Source organism: Cyprinodon variegatus, unplaced genomic scaffold, assembly GCF_000732505.1.
Source record: "Cyprinodon variegatus isolate N-32 unplaced genomic scaffold, C_variegatus-1.0 Scaffold586, whole genome shotgun sequence".
Lineage (NCBI taxonomy): Eukaryota > Metazoa > Chordata > Actinopteri > Cyprinodontiformes > Cyprinodontidae > Cyprinodon > Cyprinodon variegatus.
Window position 1 is genome coordinate 367,729 of NW_015151039.1, and position 27,020 is coordinate 394,748.

The 27,020-nt window shown below is 39.3% G+C and overlaps 1 protein-coding gene across 9 annotated transcripts in view; it reads right to left on the reverse strand.

Annotated features, from left to right (window-relative positions):
* Window positions 1-27,020, reverse strand: part of pbx3 (pre-B-cell leukemia homeobox 3) — an 80,872-nt gene that overhangs the window by 21,493 nt on the left and 32,359 nt on the right. The window lies entirely within an intron of this gene.

Genomic DNA, 27,020 nt, shown 5'->3' on the forward strand with positions numbered 1-27,020 from the left:
TACATATTTTGTTAAAAGGCCAAATAAGGACTTCAAACCAAAAAAAAGGAAATTTCTATCTTGTTTTATTCTGGGATCGGGATTTAAAGGGTTAAGATAAGAAAAACAGCAACAGAAAGAAAGTAGGTAGCATATTGTGGCCTCCTCGCCTCTGTTAGTGTTTTGTTCGATCACAGTGCCAGCGAAAAAACAAATTTGCCTCTATTTATGGATGGGCTGGCTTCAAGTCTTTTAGGTGTAATGGTGTGAGAGGAGTGGATGAATGTGCCTATTTGTGTTGGAGACATTGAGATGCTGGACAGGGCTCCATCATGCTTGCAGAGCCAAGCCATCCAAGTGGACAATCTGCCGCTGCTCCACTAACCCCCGTCCACATCACACTGCATTTGCACACCACTCTTGACTTCGCCGCTTCTCTGCTTCAGCTTGGCGTGCAACAGGAAACACAAAACAGGCACACAGCTCAAATGTTGATTGACCAGACGCTTGGCTACATATCTCAACGTGCTCTAATAGCTGGTGGTTTATCTGCCATAACAGTTCATATTTCCTAATTTGCTATTTACTCCTACTCTGTTTCAACCAGGAGCACAGCAGGACACGGCTTTTCCTTTGTGCTGCGGGTGGTGCTAAGTAGGTAGGCACGTTTTTCATGTCAGGTATATTAAATATAACTCGGGGACGCAGCGCACTATTCCACACCAAACCCAGTTGTCACTTTCACTCCGCTCACTCTACATCCAAGGGAAAATACAGCTGAGGGGAATTTACAGGGCTTTGCAGCTAAATGGGCATAAATCACTGGTTTCATTCAAACTAAATAATCACAGACCATAAAGAGCTCCTTGTCTCTCACCATATATTACCCGAAAGTTCCTGCACACAATACTGGGGCCCAAACATTGGAGAGTGACGTGTAATCCTGTTAGTTCACAGACATGTGGAGTGGCCGCGACACTTTTATCATATGTGTCCATTTGTATTTGGGAAATCAGTGGGATAAAAATGATTACTCTGCTGCTCCGAGAAGCAGGCGGCCCTGCAGGAGTCCGCCAAGGGTGTGTTTGTGCCACAGCAGTTGAAGCTGGTCATTCATAACATGTGTTGAGAACGACAAAAGGAGCAAAAAAGAAAAAAAAAATGAAATAAAAACTATACAAGAAGCTATCTCTGTCGCCTACTATAAACCTTTGTTGAAGGAGCTAAAAGATTTAGGATCCACTGCTTAAGCTGAACATGGCTCCACAATATAACCTGCAGCGAGATAATATCTTTAATTTGCTGTGTGGCAGACAAATCTGCGCTAACTCACGATTCCAGCTGTATTTTAGCACCATAGAGCTGCTTTTCTGCTCAAATCTTTATCCCGCTCCTTTTTTTTTTTCTTTCTTTTTTGTCTGATGATATGGGTATTAAAACAAGTTTGAGCTCTAATCCACCTCCACAGTCAAAGTGGGACTAATCTCAGTGCAAAGGGAGAGTCACCTTGCTAAAGCCTGCGAGCGATGAACTTAGGAATGAAAAATCTATACCTGCTGCAGATATTTCACAGAGGCCACGGTCATGACGCCGGCTCACTTAATTACCAGAAAGCTCTAAGTATGTAAAAATGAAAAGGTAAAATCAGAAGTTGTCTTAATAATGATGCCACGCGTCCTTAATTGGCCTCATCTGTCTTTCAACAACACAGGTGGGGCCCATGAGGGAAAAAAAAAACATGCATTTGTGATTGTTCCTCATTCCTCTTCTTTGGTCTGGATAAAAAAAAAAGGAAAACTGCAATCAATCCATGCCTATCTGCCAGACCTGGTTCTCCTTCTCATTTGTACAGGTTCTACTGTAACTATTTGATCCAAAGCAAGGAGTAAATTTGACAGATAAAGACAGTGCAACTCTTTCCTCATCCACCCCCAGTGCTCTGTTTATAATCATTTCCGGTTCATGGCTGTTGTCTCGTACATCACTCCCTGCTTGAAGCCCTGACAGTGATATGAGCAGCGCCTCGGGCCTCACTCCTTTCCTCCCACCTCCTTTTCCCCCTTGTGCCCTCTTTTATTCTGTGGGCTTAGCTGACCTTTGGCCCGCTGCTTGTTTACTCTCATCACTGAAGTGTGAGCAGGAGAGCCATAAAGGCAGAGCCCTGCTGGGTTAATGTGGCCTGCTGAAGAGGAAAGGGGTTCCTTTGGGCTTCTCCACCTCATTCTGCTGCACTCACTGCACTGTCAAGCCTCGAGACAGCACACTGAAAGAGAGGCAGCTCTTGCAAATAGAGCCTGAGATGTATGTGGAACGTTCCTGTTTCGATAACTTAATACTTTTTTTTTTCCTGTGGAAGTGACATGACTTTGTTAGTGTTTTGCTCTTTGCAAGATTGGGACTCTTCTTCTTCAACCTCTGTTTCCAAAATATCTAAGACATGTAGATCTGTATATGTGTATCTGTATATGTGGATCTACATGTAGATCATGTATATATAAAACTGCAGCAAAATCAATCTGCTTGTGTATATTTGTTCCTCATATATATATGTATATATATATATTTTTTTTTTTTTTTTTTTTTTTTTATCTGATTTTGTTCTTCTTTTTAAAGGTAAGTACAGTATACCACCAGCTGACTGGTTGTGAATAGAAAACATGAGGTGGTGTGCTGCTACATTAACCAATGCTCTGTATGAGCAGAGAAACTCGAGGCCTTTCAGTGATTTCTTATAAAAAAAATATCTCAAAGTATTAAGAACATTATGACAGAAAACCTTTTTAAAACCTTGTATTATCTCGACACTAGAAACCAGCTCATTTCTACTTAATGCTGCTATTATAAAGCATAAAAGAAAGCAGTTTTTTTAGATGACTGTTGAGTTAACAGAGGAAGCCAATAAAAAAAGTATTATTAAGTCTACCCCAACCACTTTCAATATCCTTTGCACTTCTTCAGGAATTTGGTGAGAAGAAAATGACAGTCAATGAGAAATCACTATTTCTAAGCCCCTAACAATGCTGACAATCCTCTTCACAGGGATATTCTGATATAACATTTTAATTTCCAATATATTACCTATATTACACCTTTGAATATTGACCAATATTGACATGGACCCGACACAATATCAGCACAAATCATAAATATTTTATGACTTATTTTGTAGTATGAAATGTTAAAAAAAGGTTTAAACAAGTGATACCACTAAAGACGAGAACAATAGGTATGACAACAAGTGTTTCTGAGTGTTTCTATCGGCATGTCAATATTATATAATCCAATATTAGTCTTTCGCCTGATATCGGACCGATATCTAAGAGCAACATGGGTTTGGGTCAACTTTAGGTTTTTCTGTTTTTTACAGAGTCTGGACATTTTATTACTTCGAAGTCTAGAGTTCAGATGTATGAAATACTAATTATATTTGTGAAACCATAATATTAGTATTTTAAAGGTATACTATGCAACCGGTGTTGATTTTCCAGCGAGGCTCCCCCCAGAGGGCGAACGTAAAAGTGCACTGTCGTAAATATGCTCAGCTTTCAAGTTTGAAAATTTAGCATGTTTTCATACATTATTTGTTATGCATGTGTCGTGTAGCAGTTCTCGCCGTAAAGCAAGACCGACTCTCGCGATGCACGAGACTTCTGAGCCTGTGGGTGCGGGCCAAGGGCTCCTGCAATTGCAAGTACGGTATTTCCCCTACAGACCACCAGGGCGGCCGAGAAAACCTTTGTTAGACCTGAAATGACTCATTTAATCATCCAAAATGTTATGGAACACATTAATTAAGTGAAAAATGTTGCATAGTATGCCTTTAATGTGAATTTACAATAGGACCGGCTTAGATGTAGAGAAGCATACAAAGTGCCTCATATAGCATTAATTAGCTCAACATCGACTTTTTTCTACCTTTCATAGATTCATTAAAACACATTTAATTTTGAAACAAGAAAAAGTTGACACCCTTAGTTTGCCCTGCTATTCTTTTTCATTTTGTTTTAGTAAACCCACATAAAGAGTCACTTGGTGAGCTATTGTCACCAACAACCCTGACCTCCCGCAACCCCTCCCTGACCAGACGCCTCAAATGAACAGCTCCAACCACGTATCGACACCCTGTTCATCTAATTGCATTGATCCACAAAGGTCTCCGAAAGCTAACTAATCGAAACAGAATTTATTTTCTGCCAATATTTGCAAAGGTCAGCTCCTTTAAAGCAATAGAGTGGACAGGGTGAGTGGAGGGAATTTTGGGAGGAGAAAGGCGATGTGGAGGAGCGCATGGTCCCTCCTGTTGCTGAGGCTCATTCAAGGTGAGGCTCCAACTGGAGTTTGGCACTCAGCATCTGAGCCTTCTAATCCACCGTGTTATTAAAACCTGCTGCCAAAGCAGCACACCAGAGACTACAGAGGGCTTAGGGTATCCGTTTCACAAAGAGGCCAGTGTCAACTGCAGCCATGTTCTGCGTTTCCTTTGACTTCATATCATCTCCTTTGTCATGGCGCCTGGATCAGTAACCTTCAGCTGCAGGAGCCAGGAACTGGCTCATATTACCACTGAAAATCCTTTGTTCTGACAAATGAAACATAAAGATCCTCTTTTATCGACATTCTTAGAGGTTTCTTTTTTTCTAAAAAGAAAGGCTGGCCTACATCCAAATGGCACAAAGAATCCAAAAGAATGCCTGCAGGCACTCCCTGGTATGTACAGTAATTAACATGCCATTAACACATTAATACACATTAACTATTCCCAATGTTAATGGCAGAGTAATTACCATACCTGATACCGCACTGTGGGGAAGCCAAAGCACATTTGCCACTTTGTGTTTCACTTTCTTTGTTGAGTGAGTTGAAAAGAAGGACTCGGCATGATGGCTTTACTCCTCAAAGGCTGAGTAGCCCGCACAACGCAAAATGGTAGGATGTGATTTAATACAAATAATCTGGCAGTTCTAATTTCAATAAAAACAGAAGAAAGCTTTTTTGGATTTAGAGAAATGAGGCTGAAAGACTGACATGGGCAACGATCCTTTCTCTTGATGATTGGAAGCAGAATGAAAGGATGGAGAGAGGAGGATATAAAGTAGGGAATCCCTGTCTGGAATGGGGATGTATTTCCTCCTAGTGCAGTGAGTGATAAGCTAATCAGCAACGATGACAGTGAAGTGTTGCACCCCCCTAGTGCCGGGTCAAGACTTCTCCAATCATATACCAGCTGCACACACTAAACAGACACTCATGGGGGCATTGGTGGTCGTGGAGTGGGGGAGTGACAAAAAGTGGCTCTGGTCAGAAAAGAAGATCTCTGTCAGTTCAGGTAGCCTTTGTCCCCCCCGTCAAGATGATGAGGCACTCCTTCCCCCCGCTAAAGAGGCGGCCGTGACAGTGGTAGGGAGGGCGGCGAGGGGGCGTGAAGGATGGAGGAGGGGTGCTTGCCACTCTCGACCCACGACTCCAAGACGCGCAGAGAAACAGGGGGTGGGCGAGGGGGTGGGAAAAGACAACCCAAACAAACATCTTGAAGACATTTTGCCAGGCACACCAAAATTAATCACTGTCCCACGGTGGCACTGACATTTGTGGGAAGTGACACGCAACATGACAGACTAGAAGGAGAGGATGAAAGGAGGCTGATAGAGGGTGGGAGGGCTGGGGTAAACAAGAGCCACTGTCACTCGCTGTGATCGTGAGCAGTACGTGTATTTGTGTGTGTTTCTGTTCATGGAGGGTCTGTTTTGTTTCCTGCCCTCCAAGACTCGGCGTGGGCAAACGGCCAAGTGGAGTAGTGATGGCTGACCAGACCTGACTGCAGCAGCCGCACGCAGCGGTCGGGGAGACCGGCCAAATAAGTGGACAAGACCTCAGCTACAGATCAGCACACTGACTGACCTACAGGACTCGTACAGCGTGGGGCTCCATCATAGGGTCTGCTTGGTTCACATGGTCTGATGGTCACAGCATGATCCACAAAATGTTGACATAGTGTTCTTTTTTTTAGGAGGACATCTCAAATCTTTGCACAACACAATACAACATGCTTAGTCGGTTAAGAGAATATCAGCCCTGCTTTGTAAGGACTTGGTTTGGGACTGTTATTGCACCTCATGTTTCAATATTTCATTTCATCCTACTTATATTGAATTAGCATGCTTTGCTTATTTCTTTTCTTCCGTTTCATTTTAGATTTCATGTATTGATGGTCTTTAGCTGCTAGCCTCAATTTGCTGAAAAAGGTAGGCTTATTTGTTATTCAGACCCGAAGCAAATAATGCAAATGTGGCACTGAAAGCCACTTATGAAATACCCAAAGGCAACTAATCACTCCTCCTCTCGTTCCAGCCTTTCTGCAGCCTCCTAATTAGAAGCTGGAGATTGCATGAAACCAGGTCACACAGCAGGTCTCGTACACACCGATATCCAGGCTGAGACGAGGGCAAAACTTCATCCAGACACCAAGCCAAGCATGCATTATTCTTAGGGCTGGAGGTGAAAAAATAATGCCACTCATGTTATTAATCCCATATATTTTACTGTATGGTTCACAAGAAAAGACTTGGGCTTGAAGCGTTTTGGTGTACAAGTACATATGTTATTTGTGTGCCTTTGTCTGTGCATGCATTTATGTTTGCATTGTATGTACGTGCATGAAAGCATAGTAACGGCATTGGTAGCATAGAGCAAACCATGATCCACTGCCAGAGAGATTATTCTTTGCAGTGCCATTTCTGCATGAGAGTTGACAGTCCATCATTTAGATTTTGCAGTGTATCCACAAAAAAGGCTGCTTTGCCTGAAGCAGACGGAGCTGCTCTTTTAGAAGAGAATTCAGCTCCAAATTGTAAAAGCAAGAATCCTTTGCTAGCTGTGAGGGCTCCAATGGAGGCAGCTTAGGTAAGAACACATTAGCTGCAATGATACTCTTTACTTAAAGAGCATTGATAAAGCTAAAAAATCACAAACATTGCCTTAAAGCATTGTAATTTTTTGGAACATCTGTGCAGGTTTTTGTATGTACTAAGTCTGCAGTGCACAGCACACAGAGTGGCCGGGCAGATCAGGTCCAAACCAAACAACAGCTTGTGACAGAAGCAGGCCAAAGAGGATGTGGAGATATGCAGAGACTTAACAGGCAGCCGGCCAGCCATCCACTTTTTTTCAGCTCTCCTTACATCACTTCAGATCCATCGCAACTGTCTCCCAAAGAACAGGGTGAGGATTTAGTTTCATGTTATCATATAAAGCGAGCAACACAACTGTCTGTCCTGGGTAATAAATGCATAGACATGCAGCCAGAAGTTATAACACTTCTGTCAGGACCTTTTTGATTTTTACAATTTATGTTTCTACTTAAGAAAAACTGGACAAATGATAAATATTGAAAGATTTCTTCTGTGGACGGCCATAAATTATTTTTATTAGGACTTGCCAATACTGTTTTTGAAAGCTACGGTCACTTCATCATAAGTTGAAAAGGCGTATTTTAAGATAAAGCTAAATTCCATCCATCATCACTTACAGGAATGGTGCCTATGTACAGTTGACCAGTAACACTGAAAACCACAATTCTTTTCTTCTTATTTCTTTATGTGTTTTTTGATGCTCACATATAAAAGTTACAAAGTGGACATTATCAACAGTTTGTATTATTATTACTGCTCTAAGTGTTGTTAGCATTACAACTCTCCATGTGTATTCAAAAAGACAATGATAGAAGTTTAGCATAAAAAAAAGTTAAAACAGAGCTTATATTCTTTACTTGGTTTGGTCTTCCTGTTATCTGGTGAAAATGTTGCTCTCTCTTACTACCAGAATGAATCAGAGACATGTCTTAACATGTCAAAAACAGAGATTATTTGGATTTGTGTGTCTAAGTTCCTTCAGAGACATACAAATCCACCATCTGGTACAGCTAAGGATTAAATGACGGGAGTTTCTTAACAGCATTTTATAAAAATTATTATTAAAATTCATTACATTTTTAGTGAATTACTGCTTTGGAAACATCATGTCTCTCATGACATTCAAGGAACTCAATATTTTTAATAGCAGAATCCACAGACAACATATCATATTTTTTTTGTTGCATCCAACCTTGCAATCAAGGTAGCAAAAGAAAAAGGTTATTTGGTGCTAATTACTCCCAGCATGTACTTTACACATCATTTAATGAGCTAGACTGGAGGCGTGGCCATTGGCTGTGACTTGCTCCTCCAGTTATCCAACATGAACCGTGCAATCTCCCTCACATCACCTCCTGTCATGGGCACCTCGTCCCCCTATGCATTCAATTCCCTGCATGAGCTTCAGTGAAGCAGAGACAAGGCCCCAGTGATGCAGTACAACAGCTCGTGTAGCATCTCCACACATCCTAGAGGGAGGGGCTTCCGCTGTGAGGTTTGGTGGGATGTATGCTGCGAGCTCACTCTCATAATTACGATAATTAACAGTTGCAGATTTAATTGGAAGGGAAGGCATTAACATGAGGAACACTGTGGTGGCACGTGCAGATGAAACCTTTTTTCTGCAAGAGGCTTTTGTCTCCTCTGACGGTGCCTTGGCTGTGGTTGGAGAGCGTTGACACAACACAGCAAAACACAAACCGAGCTGAGGGTTCAGACGGTGGGGCTTGTCAGGATTCAGACTGGAGACAGATAATTAGGTGCTAGGTTAATGAGACCACGAGCTCTTGATGGCATTTGGTTACTGTATGTGGGCAATTAATGGTTTTGTTTTTGTTTTTTTATGGCATGGTTCTTTGGAATAGACATAATGTCATGCAAAAGTTATTATCTCAAATTTTTTTCATGTCAGTGTACTTTATATTTAGTGTACTTTATATTTACTCTATGTCAAAGACCAGCATAATTTAATTAGTGAAAAAGAATATGAGATTTCTAAAGGGTTCGATATGAGGTTTGAGTTCTGAAAAGCCCACCCTGAATAAATGCTAAAGGATGTTCTTTGTTTTTTTTTTTTTGATGAGTGAATGTCTAAGTGAAAGTATTTTGCTTTGTTTTGTTTATCCCTCCATCTAATTTCTTATCAGCGCTATGTTGGATGCTGAAAAACAACATACCAAAGGATGACTCCATCACTACAATGTTTGACTGTGGGGATGGGGTCTGTAGGTACAACAAAATACCTTCACTTTAGTCTAATCTGAACAGAGCACTTTCTTAAGCACACTGGTGGCAAACTGCAAACAGGACTTATGGTGTTTTTTCAACAATTGACATTTTATAAGCTATCCGCTTGACAATGCTTCATATTTTACATGATGCTATCCATCCATTCATCTCCTTCCGCTTATCCGGGGTCGGGGCATGGGGGTAGCAGCTTCAGTAGGGAGGCCCAGACATCCCTCTCCCCAGCCACATGGGCCAGCTCCTCCAAGGGAATCCCAAGGCGCTCCCAGGCCAGCCAAGAAACATTGTCCCTCCAGTGTGTCCTGGGTCTCCCCTTCAGTGGGAATTTCCTGGAACACCTCACCAGGGAGACGTCTAGGACGCATCCTAGTCAGATGCCTGAGCATATGATGCTATTTGTTTATAAATGTACTAAACCAAACCAGGTCTTTGGAGAACTGCTGCAATTATTCTGGGTTTTAATTACACAAAGCTGTTTTACCGTTTTACATTCTTTATAAAAATGTTAAAAAGTGTGTCTCATCTTTCTTTATGTAGCATTCTGTTACATAAAAAAAACAATAAAATACACTGGAGTTTATAATGTGAAGGGCTGAGCAGACCTATGCAGGCTTCTGGATTGCATTACTAACCTCGGGCCTGGCTGTGTTTTTGGATGGAGAAAGAATCAGCTCTGTTCACAGTGTGGTAAGTGGTTAACTCAAACCAATACATACTATATGGAACGGTAAAAAAACTAATCTGAGTTCACTTACGGCTACTGGGCTGCATGACCTTTTCAGAGTGTATTGCCTCATGTCAGGGCTGATGTTAAAAACTCCAAGTATGTCAAGCAAACACTGAGGCTGCAGGTCAGGTGCAGGACGTTGTCGCCACAAAACCCATCACAGCAAAGAAACCAAACATTGTGTTCACAAGTGTTCTGGTATTTTTCATCACATTATATTTTATAATGTACTTATGAAACCCCCAGCCTCCTTTTAGAAAAGCTCGGCTTTCATTCAGGGGGATTTATTGACAACAAATCCACTGAGAGGTCTTTAGACACCTTCTTCTTTAGCCCCAACCACCCGGCGCCTTCTGTTTAGGAGTCAGTTGTTCTCAAGCCTGTGGTGGCCAATTAGAGTGCAATAAGATAAATGGTTGCCTACATCTTTGATGTCCATCTTTTTAATAAGCTTTGGATAAGATGACATCTGCATGGAAGAGTTCAATATCTTCACAGTGGGAGAGAAAAGAGGTTTATTCTAAAATGAAATATCATGTAAATATTGCTGGAGTTTTAGGCCGGGTGGGGGTGGATCACAGCGTCGACTCCGTCTCTCTGGTGCTGGCATTCATTATCTTCCACTACAGTTTCGCAGATTAGTCAGCGAAAGATGAGTTTTAGAGCTTTGTGAAATCGCTGCTTCTTTTTTTATACCACTGAATCCGACTCGGCATTAACAGGAAAAAAAAGCTTTTCTCCACAAGGGTGGTTGTGGAATCTGAAGAATGCTTTACTAGCTTTTATAAAATTGTTACACATAGGAGATTTAATTTAGCCTCCTAACGTTAGCTAACGGAGCACAAAGGCAGCTGCAAAAAGGTACGCCTTAACAATATCTAAAATTGCGTGGTAATAAAACGTTGTACAATTCTGTATCAAGAGAAAGTGGGAAAAAAGAGCATATATCTAACCTCGCCTGCGGACGTGCTCCTTTATGTGTGTGTGTAACTCATTCAGGAATAATGTAAATGTCTGGAGAGTCTTAAGACCGAGCAGGCCCGTATAAAAGCGCCCTGTTTCAGGCTAGTAAAACAAGTCAATAAATATAGTGGAGGAGCCCGTGCTGTCTGCTGCACTCTGTTGAATGAAAACAGAGGTGAACTGCTTATTGTCAATCTGCCACCTGTGGTTGACAGGAGCATTATGGGCGCTCATACATTCTGACTATCACTCGTCACAAGCTATATCTGTCAACATTACACTCAAGTGCATTTTAGATGTAAAACAACCTCTCTCTGAAAGGAGTATTTATGGCTTTATGTGGTCAGCTTCTAAAAGAAGTTAGTACCTCCCACAGCAGAAGGTAACCACACTTCCAACGCTACCAAAATACTTTGCTTTCTCACCCAATTCATCATCCATTTTTTTTTTAGCTGTTTTTGAATCTCCCAAACAGAACAAACAGAAATACTACATGCTAAGACTCAATAGGTTGCCACCTACTGTTAAAGAAGGCAGAGCCAAATTGGAGGAATGACAGACTCAGATAGAATAGAAATAGACAAACAGAAATTAATGTGTAACTATGAAGTGGTAGGAACAAGAATTTTAAGATTTATTCAGCAAATAATAATCAGGAAATCGGCATGCATTTGTATTCCGTTCTTTTAACTGTGATACCCTTTAGTAAAATCAGGCACACCATATAAGAGTCACCGAATCTCTACATTGAGGCATAATGTCAGCATCATCATGCTGAATGAATGCTTCTATATAGATCCAAAGGGATGACAAAGAGAACTGAATTCCCTGTAAGAACCTGTTAGAGACAGCAAAGGACTGAAAACTTGGACAAAGATTCATCTTTCTGCAAAACAACTAAGTGCTGATACCCGCAAATAAAATCTAGTTTCATCAATTATTTAACAAGCCTTTTCAAATTCTCTAAAAAACAACAAAGAAACACCACATGCTAAAACTTTGTAGGCTGCAGAGCACTTGTGGCAGGAGACAGAGCCAAATGGAAAGCCAATGACACAGACTCGCACAAAATGGAAACACCATTAGCAAGGCAAACACTTCAATGCGATAGCAGCTACCTGATTACAGGAAGGAGGGAAGTACGGCCACAGCTCTCCTTTTTTCATACTGTGTCAACACTTTGGGATAGCACATTTTTCAGTGACTACCCTCCCTGCGCTTTAATCCATATGGTGTGTTCTGTTTGTCACCTCAGATGTTCCACTACCAGGATAGGCTTCCAGAAAATGAGCAGCACTCGCCTGCTCTGAGCGGCACAATGAACACACAGAGGTCACACACCGTATCACAACGGGGCCAGCGTCAATCCTTTATTAAATTACCCAGCTATCTTATTTTCTGTCACCACACTGATATGAAGGTTATCTTTTTCATTTATGCAGCGGATTTTCAGGGGATTATGCATTAAAGATTAAAGGTATATATATACCTAACACCTCAGCAGAACAGAATGCAATACCTCAGACAGTGCATGGCTGATGTGTGTAGAGGAAAACGTGTTGTGAAACAAATCTTTAGCAGCCACAACCGGACAGGGTTTTTTTCTCCTCAGACAATACAAGCTGTGACTATTCAGAACGTTTCAACCCTAAAATACTGTGGTAAGCAATACAAATCCCTAGGACAAAATGAAATGTATTAAACATGTGGATTTCATAAATCTCCCTTACCTCGGTCTGGGTCAGAGTTATATTCACTGTTGAGCTCAGCAGGCATTTTTCCCTCAGCATTGTTGCCGGGAGTTGCAAGTGCTCCGAGTGGTTTCAAAATGAATGTCAGCAAAAGCTGCGTGTGTATAGCACACGGCACATCCTCAAGTTAAAATCCTCAGGATCACTTTCCCCCTGCTACTTTATTAGAGTATTACCGGGGTGTGTGGATTCAAAGGCCTGCCAAAGAAATATTACCTTTGCAACAGTGAGGCAAGCTCTTCCTTTTAGATGTAAAACAGCAACATTATTAGCTTCGGATAGTTCTTCAGCATCATTCTCCACGTTTTGGAGAAATGTCAGATGAGAGTAGAGCACTATTAAACACCCAACTGGGATCCCTTTAACCTTGAATAGCTCACCAAAGGTAGTGGCAGCCTAGGGCTATAGGGGGACTGACTACCACAACTCCCAGAGCCATGCTGTTCCACAGTGGGGGCCCACTCTGGCCAGATTGCCAGAAAAGCCGGCAGAGGTGGTGCTACAGAATTAGCAGAGGCTAATCACTCATCTGCAGCCACATTTATTGAAACAGCTCTATTATCTCCTTAAGGTAGCCTCAGTGAGTAAAAAAAAAAATAGCATTGACTACTTCATAAAAGTATTCATACCCTCTCGGCATTTGTTATGTTACCACCACTTGAATATATTGGTAGATAAAAAATACACGAATGTGAAATGGATGGAAATCTATATATCTTTTTCAACCCTTTTTTCAAGGCAATCCTGCATACCTGTAAGCAATTGCATTCAGTCAATACTCTATAGAAGCATCTTTGCTGCATCTACAGCTGCAAGCCTTTTGTCCTCAGCCTCTACCAGCTCTGCACATCTAGAGTGAATAGTTTGTTCATTCTGTTTCATAAATGGCTCAAGCGTAGTCAAATAAGGAAGGTGAAATAATGTGGCCAAACAGATTTCTCTTGATATTTAAACTAAATCAGGATACTACCTATTGGTTAAAAATAAGCATGCTGTCACATCAAGTCTCTTTTTCTTCCAGACATGCTTTGCATTTAGAATTAACCATTGTCCTATCAACTCTGATAAATTGCAATTTCTGCTTAAAAAAGGTAAGATTTTGTATTTTGGTCAAATCTGACAAGAGTACTTTTTGATATGTGAGCTCTCTCCCAATGCAAAGTTTGTGGCAAATTGTAATAAGAATTCTTCTGATCAATTTAGACGGTAGTGGGTTTTAAAACCAGTATCTGTACTTTGTAAATCGGTCTTCATTATTCTTTTTATTTGCAAACTCACATATTTCTTCACACTAACTTAAACAAGATTGAATAAAAAGCACAAAAAGGCACCACACCACATGATGGAACCACTTGCTCTACTGTAGCTGTATTTTCATCCAAATATCATGCAAATTTTGAAACTACTTTTAGTATGTTAAACAAAAGGATATTGCTAATTAGACACATTTCCAACCAATGAGGCGAGTTACTTTGAAAATGCAACGCCGTCATACATTTAGGTCACACTTAACTGTAATAAACAAAACAAAAAATAGAGGTCCAAATTAGCTCGGACCAGAGATCAGAAATGGACCGAAGTTCTAATAAATGTGTTGCAATTGGAAAAGTTTTACATACTTGATCATGTCAGCTACTGTTAGTGATGTTAAATGCCATCCGAAGACGTACAGAGAAAAGCTGAAAAAAATCTAAATTGCAATAACTTTTAAACCAATGTTGTGATTTTATTTAGTTTTCATTACACTAACCACAAATTTGTACATATTTTAATACAATTTCCATTTTTCGTGACCTTGAAAGCTTGCTTGTCTAGAAAATATTTTTGCAAGACTGTACTGTAACCTTTCTGTGAAAAAGTTCTTACTTCTATCTGCATGAATGAATCTGTATGCTAGCCGCAACCCTGTTTATCTTTCTGTGTAGTGGGTGAAATCACTAAGTGTATTTCTGCTGCCTAAGGAACTGCATTGAGTATTTATCTTATTAAATGTAATATTACCAAAATGTAATACTTCTGAATTTTTGCTAAATTGCATTTTCTTATATCACAATTACATTGCAAAGGCAATTCATTGCCCAGCCCTAATCAGAACTTACCAAATTTAACACAAATGTGCTTCCATCTCCTCTTTTGCACATTTATCTTCCTTTCGAAAAAGTCTAAAACAATATCAAATGAGGGGAAAAATGTTTTTTTGCTAAATTTAATATTTTTCCTTATTCTATCAAGTTTTTTTTATTGTGATACTTCAAAATATGTGTTAAAAAAAAAAAACTTTACGGAAACACATCTTGTGAGAACCATTAATTTAGAGAATAAAATACATACAGATGGACAATCCATTTTGGTGTAATTTGTAGGGCATTTTTTAAACACTGTTTGTGCAAATTTTTATAAAAAATATTGTACCCTTTTCTTTCACTTGCCAAGGATGGTGTAGTGTGTCTATAACAAAAAAACGCCCAAAACTAATAAACTAACCTGATGTATGTTGTTGTAACAAGGCAGAGTGTGTTCACCTTGTAGGTGTTGGAGAACCGGCCGGATGCTTGTTTTTTCTAATTATTTCACTGCACTCAAGGATAAAATATGATCATCAAAAATAAGGCAAAGAAAGGAGTAATTGCCACCGCGCTATGGATATGCTAATAAATGTAGGACTTGGGAACAGCAGTCACAATGGATACACAATCAAATGCTCTCGCTCTAGTATTTTGATTTGCCTCCAACTAAAAAGCTAGTAAACAAAGCATGAATGATGCATGAATGTCACACAAGGCCCTGCTTCGTGTGGGGGGAACCATTGAAACAAAGATGAATAAGAATGGAAGATAAATTAGTGTGTGAAAAGTATATTCTTCCCCCCGAGCTTACGCTGCAGATGAAGCAAAACAAATAATGAAGCCTACAACCTATGAGTCACTTCAGCCCTATTGTACACTTCAATCATTTTAGTGACAGCTGACGATTTCCTCATCATCACACAAAGACAGATTAAAAAGTTGTCAAATTAAATATTAAAGAGGAACTGCGGGCACTTGTGAATTATTAAAGGAATAACACAGATTGGAGATGAAATGAGGCACCTATATGCATATTTTATGCCACCAGGACCAAATGCATATATTTTCCTCTCGGCCACCTACTTTGTAATAAAGAATAGCAAGTGCATATATGTGCTAACGCAGCGCAGTGGAAATGATGTGAGAGAGGAATCGGTTTTACATAATGATGTCAAAAGTAATATTCCTCTGCATGGTCATGGAGGATAAAGATAAGATTTTATTTCTCTGTGAAATAATATTTTGCAAATGGCTTCCTTATTTCCTTTAAGAATATAGAGGCCCCCTTTGTGCTCATCGTGGAATGTGGCTTCTGCCGAATGAGGCGAACATCTTATCTTTCAGCAGCAGAAAAAAAGATCTGTTGAATATACCCACGTGTGGCGCTGAATGCTGAATGTAAGAGCTTTGTCATCTCTTGAAATAAAGAGAAAGTGACAAGTGACAGTAAACGCTATCACATTTTCAGCAGAAGGAAGGTTTGAAGAGAGAACAAAGCCATAAAAAGTGCAGAGCAGAGAGAGGGTTGAATCTCTATAAAGAGCAGAGTGAGGGCTGCATTTCACTAAGTCAGCATCGATTGGAGTAAACAATGGCTGATCAATACGCACATAAAAGGCTCCTTCCAACAAAGACTTACATGAGGATTTCAAATATCATGCTCCACAGAGAATGTTCTCTGAAAGCCTGTTGAATTAGCAGTACTGCACCTTTTTCCTCTCTTTCTTTTAGATACATAATTTCTAGTCGGCGTGTCTGCACAGATACACTCCGGTGTCCATGCACACTTACTCATGCAATAAGCATCATTGTCACAGAGCCTTCCCTTCCAAATGGTTCAGCCTCCACCATCTGCAGGCGTTCCCAGACACACCGCTTTGAGTCTGCCATAATGATGCATGACTAAGTACAGTTAAAGTGTTGCAGTCTGTTGGCAAAAAGCAGTCAAGCACTTTGCTATAGTGTCACTACGGATAAACCATACAGCTGAAGGTTGACGATGGATAAAAGGCAGTGACAGGCCTGGTGATGCGACTCCGCATGTGTGTGTGTTTGTGTTTGTGAGTGTGGATTCACATGCGGATGAGAGGTTAGAAACCATGGCACAGCAGATTTGTATGTGTACTTAACAAGGATGCGAAATCGGGTTGGACACAGGGAAATAAAATGCTGTGCTGGAGTCTGCTGAAACTGGGACACGGTTTAAAAGTTATTCCCCTTGCTAATAAAATGCCACTTTTTCCTTTTACTGCAGGGAAAATACAGCCTCTTGTGTATGCTAATATCCTACAAAGGGTGCATCTTAATGAATTATACAAATAGATTTTTCTCTTCTTTTTTACTTCTTTGTTTTCATAGTTAAATCCAAAATACAGATCAAATACAGATGGAAATAATTAAGGCTTTGACTGACACGGTCAAGGCTGACCTGTGGCTGCTTACCCACAAGGTGGGTAAGCAGACACAGGTCATTGCAAAAAAAAGAACTTTGAGTGGAAAGTTGAGTGGAAGGAAAACGATTCACAAGCAACGAGGATATCTACAGTCTTTCATGGATTGTTCAGGAAGACCCAATCAGGAGTTTGGGAGGGGGTCTTAACTTGCTTACTAAAACTGGTTATTCACAGCTTTGTTTTTAGGTCTAAGCTGAATTTACCATTTCTATTATTCATAATGGCTGAAGCAGTAACTTCAGCGACAACGCATGACTTTTGAGCTCTACCAAACTTTTTAATGGGTTTAGATTAAAATCCCACCCAGTAAGGATGGACAGATTAATTGGGAAAAAAAATGTTGATAAGAATTGTGATTGTTTTTTTTTATCATAACAGACCGACCAAAAACTAACTTTGCTGTTTCATTTTTATCCTACTGTTGTTTCCTGTGAACATCATAAATTTAAATATATTGAAAGGTGTGTTAAAAAGCTGTCAGTTCTTCTTAATTGTACTGTTACATCGCTGAAGCTGTATATTTAATGATGGTCGCCTTTATCTTCTAATCACTGGCTGAAGTGATAGATTTATTATCTAAATCCATTAAAAATGTTCTGACTCCAGGATTTTCAGCAATTTTCTGTTTTCCTACAGAAAAAAAATCTATAATATACTTTGTTTTTCAGTTTTTTTCCACAGCTAAAAATTGTTGTTTTTTTTGTAGCAAATTATAATAATTAAAATGGACAAAAATGAAAGATTACAAAATGTCACTGTGTTTTAAATGTATATGACCTTTTTGCATTGAATAACTGAATTATTTCAGATTTTTAACTATATAACAGTTATTGAGACGCTTCTATATATATCAAAGTTGCAGTAACCCAAAGGTAGAAGTAAGATATTACAGACAAGCCTAGAAAATGAGTCTAACTGTGTTCCTTGACAGTATTCTGAACATTAGGTTTGAGTGTTAGGTTGATTTTAAAGGTCTACCCATTGCCAAGCATCATTTCTTTGTTTTAAGGTGACCCTGTGTCTTTCATAAATCAGTTAATATCAATATCCAGTATATTTCCTCATTTTTTTGTTTCTCCCTGAATCCTTTAAAGTAAGAACTCAGAATACGCTGAATAGAGAGACAAAGAACTCTCCCATTATATGGTAGTCTGTTTGCCAAAGTCTTTTGTGTCAAAACGCTGCACAGACTTTGTTGCCGCCTTGCCAGGTTCACCAGCGCACCTGCTTTCATGTAAATGATCCAGAATGTTATTTTCTAAAGAATGCATTTTAAAGAGAAATTCCCATTTCTTCCTCTGCATCTTGTCACAAACCCTTTTCTCTTCTATCTCCTCCCCTCTCTCTCTCTCTCCCCTCTCCCTCCCGCTACAGCCGTAGACTGCATAATTGATGCAAATACTGTCACATGTGTCAGGAGTGGAGGCTCTTCTAGTTTACTTCTGTGCTACACTTTATCGGGGAACATTAAGTGGAAAAAGCAGCCTCATGCCAGGGGTGGAAAATCAGCTTGTCAGTGGTCTCATTCACACAGCCATTTCTTCTGGATTGTTTCATCAAGGTGATTGAGAACAAAAAAGTGCAGCAGCAAATTCCAGCTTATGTTAAGGGGCCTTGCCACATGCATTATTTATATTTGTTGCCCACCCTGGTCTCTCCATTCAGCCATCTGAATACATCATCCCCTAATTCTCAAATATTTCTTCAGATTTCCTCCTATTTGTGCGAAATCCTGTTCTGTATCAACCTCCCTCAACCATTAGGCTTGTAAAACGCGTTTTTTTTTTTTTTTTCTCTGTGTGACACAGACCTGAAATTACAGATAGCTGCTTTCAAGGAGTGCTGGGGCAAGCTGTAATGGCTGTGGAGTGACGAGGGTGCAGCCAGAGACAGGAACAGGATTTCATTTACAACAACGATACAGGAGGAATTGTGTAAAATGGTAACATTCCATGCCATTTAATGAGCCATATTCACTAATGTCTGAGTGTATGGTCTAGCAGTAATAAAATGTGCCGGCTGCCAGAGCTCTGCTGCTACACTGTTTCTGTCTATTTACAGCTCCGTGTGAAACAATGGTGCATAACAGAACAGGCAGACATGTGCAGTTTTTTACTCTGTGCTGAATTCTCCCCCTTCAGACAAAGCGAGGCACTTGTTTGCTGTCCTTTCTCCTCTTCCTCCTCCTCTTTCTCTCATGTGCTCCCCCCTTTTCTTCTTTCTTTTTTTTTTATCAGGCCCCACTCTGTGCCACAGATTAAGTGACTTGATCCTGCAAACATCTGAAGAATTCAGTTTCACAGAGAGGTCAGACAAAGGCCAGAGGATAGCCTTACAGGTCCCCCTCCATTAGCAGATCTACAGAGGTGTCATCAAGGGGGGGTTCTGTGGTCAACAAATATGCCTCAAGGAGAGAATATTGTGAAGTGCACTTACAGCTGAAACCAGATGTGTACTTATTGTGAGTAAAAACGCTGTCTACCCTAAAATCTGATCAAACCGTTCAGGTGTAATATCAGTTAAGCTTGACAAAGCTGATTTTCTTTGCTAAATGAAAATGACATGGTACTTTTTAATTCAATAAAGCCTGATTAAATCAGAAGTTCAAATAAATTTAAATTGCTATTCTTTTTCAGCTTGGTAAGCTAAAAAAAAGGGTTATTATCCAAAAAAATAAAATTCACACACTGACATAAGCCGAAAAGCCACTCAGATAAGAAGAAGCCATTGTTACAAGACATTGTTACAAGCTAAGATAAGACAACACAAAGAGCCAGGTTACACAGTGTCAAAGACTGATGAGGTCAGAAACATGCTCCGGTGATTAGAGCTGGGTATCAATTCAAATCTCAAAGTGGATTGCTGTTATGAAAGTTTTTTTTTTAGCAGTTAGCTGAACTACATGACTGCGTTGCGACAACATACTGCCTTAGTTATATTAACATTAATGATAGGTAATGGTGGCTGTAAGGACAGTGGAAAATAATCAGGAATTAATAAATGATTAAACTTTATTTCAGTTTTATTCGCCATTATATATATATATATATATATATATATATATATATATATATATATATATATATATATATATATATATATATATTAGGGTTGTCAAAAGTGTCGATACTCAAAAAAGTATTGATATTGAAATGTACAATACTCGTTTTTAAAAGTATCGATACAGTGCCACCACCAGTGGCACCTAAGCAGTCATTCATCTAAAGTGCACAATAGAGGACAATGCACTTTCTGAACACTGTGTGATTGAATAATTTTGTGCACTTTTCAGTTACAGACTTTTTTTTTGTTAGCGGTGCAGCTGCTGAGAATTATTTTTGTTTCATAACCGGTTTGGCTAGTGGCATTGTTATGTGTGCAAAGCATAGCCAAGGAAGGAACACTTCATTTTAATTTTATAAGTTTTTTATCAGGCTTGCTTAATATTGTGCACAGCATACAACCTTTATTGTATTTATTGTATTTTATTTATTAATAAAAATATTTCTGTAGAATTTTGGAGTCTTTGTTTTTATCCTGGTGGTATCGAAATTGGTATCGAGTATCGAATATTTTCCTTAGTATCGGTATTGAGTTGAAAAGTTTAGTATTGTGACAACCCTAATATATAGAAAAAATGGGTTATATAGCATGTCTTCTAGACATACTGCCAATATCTCAATAAACTGCTTTCAGGACAACAACATCAATGTTATGGTGTAGCCATCACAAAATCCTTTTTCATTAAGGGTTTTGGGCGGAGTTCAAAAGCGGCTCATTAAGCAGTTCTGTCAGAAAGAGCCAAAATATCAGCAAATAATACAGTAAGACCTTAGTAGAGGAATACAGTTTACAAGGTTATTCAGTCAACTATTTTGTAAACCTCCGAGATTAAAGAAAGTTAAAATATAATCTATGTCTGTAATAATACTGGCAACTAAAAAAATAGAACATGTTGACAATTTTCTAAAACTGGAGAAGTTTATCCAGATTTAGAATTTTTTTTGTGAACTTAAAAAGCAATTATCTGATTTTAACTTTTGTTCATACACATACACACACACACTAATTAGCCTTTTATATTATATTATATATAATCTATATTATCTTTCCTGTTTTTTGTTTTTCATTAAATCTTTTCCATTTAATTTTTTCTTTAGCGACACAGTTTCACACTTCTAACCAAGGGTTTTAGTGCCAACTAAGCCTTAAGTGCTGTCTCTTTCTTTACACGTTTCTTGATACAGACAAACAAAAATACCCCACATTTTCCAGGCAACACCATTCACAAAGAATATTTGGGCCTCCTAGAAAAACATTTCAACAGTAATAAGCTTTCTCCACGAGAGTCTGAAGCGTTTTCAGAGGGATCCTTTGAAGCTCTTACTCTGTCGGCTGTTCATATAAAGACAGTGCTTGGAAAGCCTGAGCGCCATATCGCGGTAACCTCTCAGTGCTTCTGCATTAATAATTAATTGCCGATGTGAGTAAACACCAGTAAAGATAGAAGAATGCCCCCAACAACACCCGCCATGCTGCTCCCACTTAACGCTGTGCTTTCAACAAATTTTCGTTGAGTTTTGAAAAGATGCAATGTGGTGCAGCTTGTTGACATCTCAAAGAAACTTCCTGCAATAACATAGTTTTCAGGTTCAATAAGCAGCTGAGCGATGTATGGCATATTCTACTGCATTAACCGCTACATTTTTTTACAGAACTGTTTATATTTTTCCCATTGTTTCCACTCCAAACTTTATTCTATTTTACTTGGATTTTATTTGACAGACAAACACAAAGTACAGAAGAGGAATGTGAATTATATGTACTTTTATGGTTTGAAAAATGAACTACGAAACTGAGTCAATTATTCAACACATCTGGACTTTCACTGTACCCTATGAGTTAGTCAAAACTAAGGATAAGTAATATCGGTTCTGAAGTACCATTGCATGCATTTATGTCCCAAAAATCTGAAACAAAAGGCAGTAAGGTTAGCAAAGGGCTAGCTATTAACCATTTGTTGCAGGTTTCTTGGAGTAGGGTTGCACGCAAAAGCTGCAACAAGGCAGCACTCGAGGAGCAACATTGCATACTCCCTAAACTTAACTATTCCTAATTATAGTTATGTATGTATGTTAGGGTTGATGTCTGCAACACTCTTAATTCAATGGTTACAACTAACAGGATTTCTAATATTAGGCTCAACAATCAACTTAACCGCTATCCTTTCTCTGCAGGAAAAGTATTATCAAACCATAATGCTGCTAAACCTTGGGTTACTTTTGGATGTTTTGTTTACAGCTGTTGCATACCTTTTGTATTTTAGGTGATGCACTGATTTCATTACATTTTATATTTATTTCAGTCGTTTAAAATTCAATCGAAAAACATAATTTGTCATGAATGAAAATGAACAGAAAGAAGCTAGTTTATCTGTAATCTGTTAATACTGTATTATCTGCCCTTGTTAACACAAAATTATAAATAGCTTAGTTTTTAACCTAAGTTCAACCCAATTTAGCCTTGGCAAAAAGCTGCTCACACTGACACCGGTCATGCTGGAGGTTTCTTCTGGTTAAGGGAGTTTTTACTCTCCACTGTCACTGCATGCATGCTCAGTGTGAGGCCTTAATGAAAAGTCGGCAAACAAATCTCTTGCAAGTCAATGAGTCGATGCGATCAACTGGTATTCCTTCATAGAAAGTTTTCACCAATCTGACTGTATTGTCTCTGTAAAAGGCCTTAGCAATATATATGTTGTGCAGCTGTAGCTTTATAAATAAACTGAATTCAACTAAATACAGATTAACTCTGTTTTCCATATAGGTGAGTTTTAATGACAGTTAGATACATTGGATATTTTTAAGTGTATCACATATAAGGGGGCTTAATACAAATCAGGCTACACAATGTTCCATTTCCCAATTATGCACTACTTCTTGTTCTTTTGGTCTGTCACATAAAAACCATGTAAATGACAATGACCTTTATGACTGCACTGTAAAAAGAAAAAAAAATTGAAACAATTTAAGCAGCAAAAATACTTTGGCACTGAAGACAAAATCAAGCTGGTTGGTGGATCCTTTATGCCACAGACTGTTACATGCCATCGGACCTACTCAGGGGGAGATTTCGATTTCTGCCTTTGCACACTTACCCTTTAGCTTACAAGCAACACGCTGTGAGTTCACGGCTAACTCAGCCTCATTTATATTACTTATAGTGAAGAATGTATGTGCGGGATCCGCTTAACATGCTGACCTTGTCACTGTTAGCTGTATCTCCTGGCGCCAGCGATGAGCCTGCTGAAGTATTGGTATTCAAGCACTCAAAGGTGTCCTGCTCATGTTCCAACTCGACAGGGAAAAAACATGAGTCTCTAAAAAACCCTTGTTTATTGAATAAAAAAAAAAAAAACTCAACACGCCTGCTGAGTTCTGATTAAAAGATTTTATTACATGTTCAGCATAAGCGCATATCACTGCACAGTCTAATATCCAGTTTTGAACACGCAGCTTGTTTCCTCATAACAGAAAAATGCAATATGAAATGCAATGCGTTCTCTAATTACATCAAAGCAGCTGTGTATGGATCATCAATAAGCCTTATTCAGCTTTAGGTGGGGGAATATGATCAGATATTCAAAATTCAGGAGCTGGGAGAAGCATCTTTTATCTTACTATAAATTCTCATTATTTCTAATAGTGCTTCTGAAGGCTGAGGAGTAGAGCAGAGCATGTTCTCCTTTATTCCTCAGTCACAGGCAGACATGGCCAAGCACTATGGGTTAATGTAATATCACAGTTGGATGCCCCCTCTACTCACTTACATTCCCTGTTAGCTTAAAAGTCCTTCAGTGGAAAAAGGGGGGAAAAAGTCTGCCCTGCATGAAAGGAGGTGACGATTGGAGATGCCCATGATGAGTGAGCGTGGCCTGAGAATTACAGCAAAAAAAAATGACTTCCCAAAGGTTCCTTTATGAGGATTTATTTGATCAATTAAACAAGCGTTTTTTTCTTCATTTTACATATAGCAACACATAGATAAGATAACAAGTCGAACATCCACATTCGTTTTGTCGTGTGAAAACGTTGGTCTAAGAATAGAAAAATGGACTGCAAAAAACCCGTGGCTCATCTTCTGAGACTGGCATATCAATTAGGATTGTGAATAAGAGTGTAATTGAAAACAACAGGAGCAGAAAGAAACGGAAATTCATCAAGGCAAGCATGGAAAAGCACAAATGAGCTCCGAGAGACACAGAGAGCTTCGGCCCTCTATTCTTCTACTCTATCTTTTTTTTTTTTTCTTCCTGTAGAGCCTCTGCTTAATCTCTCCCCACCATTACCAAACAATGAAATCAGCTACCAAACAACTCTGCCTACTGTAATTTCCTTTAAGAATTCAAAGCGAACTAATTGTTTTATTGGAGGTAGAAATGAATATTTCTAGGACTGCCTCTCTATAGAGCAGCAGTAGATTCATAAGCTTTGCGTTAGGAGCAAATTGGCTGCACAACACTTCAGCCTGAGGGGTCCCCAATAAATGGTAAATCTGGTTTTATAAAGAAAAAGGAGTTGCCTCATCATTAACCAGCGACTGTTGGCCCATCACTCACAACCTGTTGAAGGTTCATCACCACTTAGCGTGTAATTTTGTGCAAACTAAGAAATATACACATGGCTTGGGCCAAAGGTCACATTATTGGGACTTTAATAGGATGGTTTTATTGGGCGTGTCTGTGCTTTGTGCCTGTGATTGCTTTACCGACTCTGGCTCGCAAGCAAGTAGCATCTGTGTTTTCCTATACTCTTATCTCTGCTGGCAAGCGATAACAGTGGTGCAGGCCTGCCACACGATCATTGTACCATGGCTCCACTGTCACTAAATGGCACGTTCTCTCAGCCCCATTCCTCCCTTTCCTCAGCACGGGCTTCTCCAGCTGCAGCCTAATTTCCTGTGACTTGCCTAATTACTGTAATTAAGGATTAATTGCCATTAATTATTCACACATAAGCTCATCGCAAATCATGGGGTAAATGTCTTATGAAAGCTGCCATACAAGCCATGTATAAACACACTAGGATACTGCAGCCGACTGAATCGATCACTCGGCCCTCCAACAAATCTCCACGCCACACTTAGGAAAACAGCGATAAGTCTTCCCGAAAAATCAACAGTCCATCCAGGTGATGAAGGAATCAATGCAGTTGATTTTTTTCTTTTAACCTAAGCAGAATTTGCTCACAGATTCAGAATAGGAGACAGGATATAGAAGATACTTTTCCCACTTTAATCTATTGTGCTTTTTCTTCAGATTGATTGATTATTGAACTGAATAAGATCACTACTTTAAAATCCACACATTAGAAATCCACAGAAAAATTTAAACTGTATAGCTTAAATAAGCCTCGCCAGCCTTTAACAGAACCTACGTGCTACCAGGTTAATAAAAGCAACACTCTTTGGTGTTGATGTTAGTATTGAGGGAAGGATTATGTGTCTAAAGCAGGAGAATATTAACCTGACTCCGCCAGATGGATTTGCTCCGCATATCCATCTGGAAACCTACCGTTGAAGTAATTTTGGGAAGGGGCGAAAATACTGGTTAGCTGATTGGCCTATGTTGGTGATAGACGGGCCAAATAAACCAATCAGATCAACGAAGTATATGACGTACTAACAGACTGGTTTCGGCTACTCTTGCCGAAACCAGTCGGGAGAACAACAAAAACCTATTTTCCTCTGAGAAAAGCCTCCAGAGCAGTGTTTTGCTCTTCTTTCAGTGAAGAAATACTCTGTAATTCCGATAAAACTTGCTCGATAGCCACGCTAACGCTAGTTTCATCGGCTGAAGCCACCATGTTCTTTTGACTGAACTGTCGCGCTTCTCGTTGCGTCACACCTCAACCCGCCTCAAAGCCAACGCTGATTGGACGTTCGTTTGGTGAACGGCTCCAAATTTTCTTCAACGGAGAGTCTCCATACTGATTAGCAAGTGAAATCTTGAAAGCTCGCGAGATCAGGATGGTCTCACGAGGCTAGGAGAATATAGCATCAAACATCCCTCTTCCTTGTTCATATAGTATTGAACAACGTATTTTTGATGCATCATCAGCAGATGTGAAATATTAGATGTGGGTAGTAACTAGTTACATTTACTCAGTTACATGTATTGAGTAACAAAAATGTACTTTTAGGAAGAGTTTTGCTGCACCACACTTTTTACTTTTACTGGATTAATATCGTAATAAAATAACCTTACTCTTACTTGAGTAAAATGTTAGCTCACTCCATCCAGCAATGGCAACCTTTCAGAATGGAAAAAAGCATGTTTGAAACAACAGTTGTCCAGAAAAGGTGTTTAATGTTTATGCCAGAAGCTTACTTTATTTCAAAGTACTGATTTACTGATTTCAAAATACTTTTGCTAGTTTATAAATCACTAAACTGTTTAGGGCCAAAATACATTTCTGACCTGCTAGTACACTATGACCCCCCCAGACCTCTAAGGTCATCTGGGACAGGTCTACTTTCTGTTCCTAGGGTCAGAACTAAACAAGGGAAGCAGCTTTCAGTTTCTATGGTCCTCACATCTGGAATAAACTCCCAGAAACCTGCAGGTCCGCTGATACTCTCAGTTCTTTTAAATCAATGCTGAAGACCTTTCTTTTTGATGTTGCCTTTCTCTAAATGGCGTTCATTTCTTTACTGTTTAATCTCTTATACTGAACTGTAATTTTTATTCTTTTGTTTTATTCTGTTTTTATTTTTAACTGTTTCTTCTGTGTTTTATTCATTTTTTTTTACTGATTTTATGTAAAGCACTTTGAATTGACCTGTTGCTGAAATGTGCTATACAAATAAAGCTGCCTTGCCTTTATATCCGATGAACCTACTTATTATTAGAGGAGGCTAGTATTAAG